Here is a 5,200-nt window from a genome sequence, read left to right on the forward strand (position 1 = left end):
GCATTTTTGAAGACCACCAGCCCAAGCCCAACCTTGGGCCCGCTCCAGCCAGGCCCACCAGCAGCTCCAACCGTGGCCCAGCTTCCCATTCAGTAGCTCCTTTGCCCAGCCGAAGAAGCACTCGGCCAGCAGCTCCCGCCTCACACCTGCCAGCACCGAACTTAAGCCGCCTACCTCCCTACCTTCACAGCTCACCGTGGGCCTGCCCACATCTTCCAGCCAAACCCACACCAGCCACCCAACCAGCTACTTTATCCCACTCTTGAGCCCAACAAATGGCCACAATGTACTCTTGTCCCCTATGTTCAAAAATGCCAACTTTTTACCCAAACTTTCTTACACATTTTACCCCAAAATCATTATTACACCCTATAATTTACCCCCTATTTTCCATATTATAATTAATTTAATCAATTTAATTAATTTAAATTGATTATTTTAATATCTTTTTTTGGCTTTAAATAAGGGAGTTTGGTGTCAATTTGAGGGGGGAGGTTACACTACACAAAGTTTCTACATTTCAAAACCTCTATATTCTCTACATCTTCTTCTTCTTTTGTGTCATTTTTCTATGAGTTTTTAGAGGAAAAATTTTGGGGTTTTCCCTCCAAATTTTCCTATTTATGTTTGTGATTTTTAGTTTGTATTTGCTATTTTAGTTATGAGTTTCTAATCTTTTTAAGATTATTAAGGTGATGATGAAACAATATGTAACTAGATAGTATTTATTTTTGTTGACGCGGTTCTTCGCCAACAGGTAATTAAGAAAAGAAGATAAAGGAATTAGTGCTTATGTTGAACCGAAATAGATAAATGATCTCAAAAATGAAATGGTGACTCAAAATACGTTTTTTAAGTGGTTCAAAGGTTAAAATCCTTCTACTCCACTCGTTAGTATTATTGCTATATACTGTGTATTTGATTACAGGGTATTTCTTACAATAGAGATTCCAACCCCTATTAACTCCCAAGGTCTCCATATTTATAGGAGAAGGCACCTGGGAGTTGGTAAGAAGGTCATCCCGTGACCTTCTTACCTATCATGTCAACTCTGTGACATTCATGATTAATTCCTAAACCTGACACATAAGTGTGGTCAAATCAATAGGTAAGGGGATAATGGGCCGCACGGCCCAAACCAATCGTAGATGTCTGAATACGCACGTTCCTGCTGCGTGTCCGAGAAGTCAGGGGTATATCAGACACGTGATGTCTGATATATGCACGTTTACCTTGCGTGGTTGACTTTATAAAAGGTCACAGCCTCCAACTCCAGCCCGTACCACGAACTGGATGATTCCCTCGACCTGTGGTCTTCAGAGTCCACTCAGTCCTTAAGCAATCTTGGCGAACCCTTGGGTTACCTCGAGCTAAGGAGGTAGGATCTTATGACGGCAGCTCCGGTCTTGGGGAGGTCCACGTGGTAGTCATGATTAGGCCGTACCTCAGCTCGCTAATCAGCCCGTGGGAAAATCAGGGAGTGCAATTTTGTATGTTGATTTCCCATTTTGTGCAATAAAGTTTATGGATTTTTCTTTTTCAAATATCTTCTTTCATCTTAAATGTCATGTATTTTGGAATTTTAGCACATATTTACACTTTGTTCTTCATTAGTGCACAAACATAATATTCTGTGTGTAAGATGTGTCATTAAATTGTACACATCCATGCTTAGAATAAAAATATTATGTTTTGCCATATAAATAATGTTCATTGATTTATTTGTTATTTCATTAGATTGATTTACATTAAATACTTTGAAATTATAATTTTAAAAGTGAAGATAAATCCTATATTTTTATGAAAACTTGTGCTTAAATAGAATATCTAATTTGAATAAGTGATGGTTTGATTAATTTTTAATATTACTAAAACTTGGAAATCAATGTACTTATAAATATTATTGAACTTAAATTTTGTGGACTCTAATCCTTAATAATCTTATTTTACCTTCTTGTTTACAATTATTAATTTAGTTATATATATTGTCTTTAATATCTTTATTATTATCTTTTATTTTATTTTTATTGTTACAAATTCTCATCAATCTTTGGAGCTAGGTTAGAATTTGTTAATTTTGGTTTAAAATAGTTTTCTTTTCGATTTTAGACAACTCCTTTGGGTTCGATCTCGTGCTTACACGAACACTATATTTCATATACGATTCGTGCGCTTGCGAGTATAAATATTTAAAACATACCTGTTTTGGGTTCATCAAGTTTTTGGCGTCGTTGCCGGGGAGTTGCAAAAGAAAAGAAACGAAATTTATCTTAAGGTTAGTAAATTCTTCTACTAGTTATTTTAATTTTCGAACTTAAAAAAAAATTATATATACAAAAATATAAAAAATATATATCTATAAAAACAATAAAAAAAAAGATAAAAAGAAAATTTGGGACGATTCTACCACCCATAAAAAAAACTTATTTATATATTTATATTTATTGCATTTTTTTAGTTGACGGCACTTGTGCCTCCTATCTATCTTTTTAAATTTTATAGTTGACGGCACTTATGCCTCCTAACCCTTGTTGTAATTTTCTTTATTTATCTTGTTGTTATTTTTATTTTATTTTTTGCAAGTTACTAGTTGATGAAAATTTCGCCTCCTAGTCTTTTATTTTATGTTTTAGTTGATGGCACTTGTACCTCCTAATTTTTACCTTAATTTTGTTATGGTTGATGGCATGCTATGCCTCCATACTCTTGCCTTATTTTTTATAATCTTACTTAATTTTACCTTATTTTTCTTTGTCTTTTATCATATTATTTTGTAATTGTTTAATATCTTAACTTTGTTTTTGTTCTCTTAATTTTATTTTCTTGTTCTTTTCACCTTAATTGTCATTTAAAAAAAATTGTTTGTCATTTAGATTTTACCATATGGATCATTTTAATTACAGTTGGAATTCTGAGTACAACTATTATGAGTGCTCAAATTTAAATTATGGAGAAACTAATGATATTTATGATATGCATGAATCTTTTGATACCCATTTTACCCCTGCCTATAATCCAAAATTTTCATGGAGTCATACCCCATCTCCAATAGGGCATGAATTCAACATGCATAATCAAAGTCATGCCCAATCCGACCTATCATATCCCATTCAACAAGAAACGAGTCAATCTTTAGAGGATACCCTACAACAGTTTATGCAATCAACCTACCAAATCTTACTAGCCCAATCTCAGTCAATCTCAAAAATTGAGATAATAGTAGGACAACTTGCAACTGTTATAGAGTCGGAAAAACAAGTTTACCCCAACCAACCCATTCCCAATCCAAATAGTCAAATTGAAAATGAAAAGGAAAATGAAGTTGTTGAAGAACTTGTAATATGCATCCAACCCCCTAATGAAACAAAAGAGTTGGATGAAATAATTTTTGAGGCTCATGAGGAAAATGAAAAAGATATAATTATATCTCAAGAGCCCATAATTGAACAAATTTGTACATTTACTCAAAATGAAAAGGAGTCTAATATAGATATGTGATTTTCTTATTTTATTGATATTCCATTAAAATTGCATATTTCTATTTTTCTTGTAGGTGTGATGTTATCAATTATTATTTATGGCATTTGCATCAAAATCATAACTCACCCTACAAATGAAATTCTACACTATCGATTGGGTATAGGTTAAAAGAAAAAAAATGAATTATAGTCGAGCTAAAGAATATAAACTAAAGCGCTTTGTGGGAGGCAACCCATACTTTTTATGTTTCATTTTATATTTCACTTTTGTTGTGTGTTTTTGTTTCATGTTTCTCAAAAGCTTGAAGGAAACTTCTTGCCAAAAAGAAGAGAAGAAAACAAAGTAGCCAAATCAAGGAAGCATACCTCAAAGGGAGTAGTTCTTAATCTTTTCTATTTTATTAAACATTGAGGACAATGTTTCATTTAAGTTTGGGGGTAGTGTGTATGTATTTTACTTTGTGTTTATGCATGTGTTTTCATTTGTTGTAAAATTCAAAAAAAAAAAATCATTTATTTGTTTTTCTTTTTGTTTTTATGTGATTTTCATTTGTTATATAATGTTAAAAAAAAATTATTTTCTTTGTTTTGTTTGAAAAAAAATATTGGTGATTTTCATTTTCTAATTATAAGAATTATGATTGGAATTGTTCTTAGTTCTTAGGAAAATATAAATAATTATTAAGCTTTACTTTTAATTTCTAAGTTAGTTTTGTTTAAATATATATTTTTCATAATATGTCACTTTTCTATTCTATTTGAATTATTGTGATATTTGAACAAAATTTATTTAAACATTAAATTCTTTAAATCTCAAAAAAAAAATAGAAAAATCGTAGAATTTGCTTGATTATCTCTTGAGTTTAATATAGTTTTGTTTGCATAGGCTTGTCTAATGTTCATGTGATGATTTTATGATAGTTTTTGTGTTTGCATGTTAAATATCTATTTTGAAAATAATTTTAACTTGTTAATTAATAACATAAGTTTTACTTTTATTTGTCTCTGAACTATTTCCATTATGTAATTTTTGACGAAAATATTTGATATCACCTATAAAAAAAATGTATGTTTTTAATTTTTCTTTTGGTCGAGGACTAGCAAAATATTAAGTTTGGGGGTGATAACTCTATAAAATAGAGTTATTTTACTACTTTTTATGTACTAATTGTTGCTTAATTCTTGAGTTTTTAATTGATTTATTAAGTTTTTAAGTAATTTTTAATTTATTAAGTTTATTTTAATTTTATAGATTTTTGTGTGTTTTTATAGTTATTTTGTTGTAAAATGTTGAGTTAATTATTTGAATTATTATTGTTTAATTTGAGGTAAAAATGTGTTGTATTATTGAAATTAAATGTTAAATATAAATTAGGTTATAATTAATATTTTCAAAAAATTAAATTGATTCTTTTATAGTTGAAAATATTTTATTATGATTTAATTTATGTTTATTTTGTAGGGAAGTTATTGCAATTTTGGGCTTTGAAAAGTAAAGAAAAGAAGGAAGAAAAGTGGCATTTTTGAGAAAAAAGAAATTAAAAGGTGGCATTTTTGAAGACCACCAGCCCAAGCCCAACCTTGGGCCCGCTCCAGCCAGGCCCACCAGCAGCTCCAACCGTGGCCCAGCTTCCCATTCAGTAGCTCCTTTGCCCAGCCGAAGAAGCACTCGGCCAGCAGCTCCCGCCTCACACCTGCCAGCACCGAACTTAAGCCGCCTA

The sequence above is a fragment of the Humulus lupulus genome, chromosome 2, assembly GCF_963169125.1.
Source record: "Humulus lupulus chromosome 2, drHumLupu1.1, whole genome shotgun sequence".
NCBI classification, from domain to species: Eukaryota; Viridiplantae; Streptophyta; class Magnoliopsida; order Rosales; family Cannabaceae; genus Humulus; species Humulus lupulus.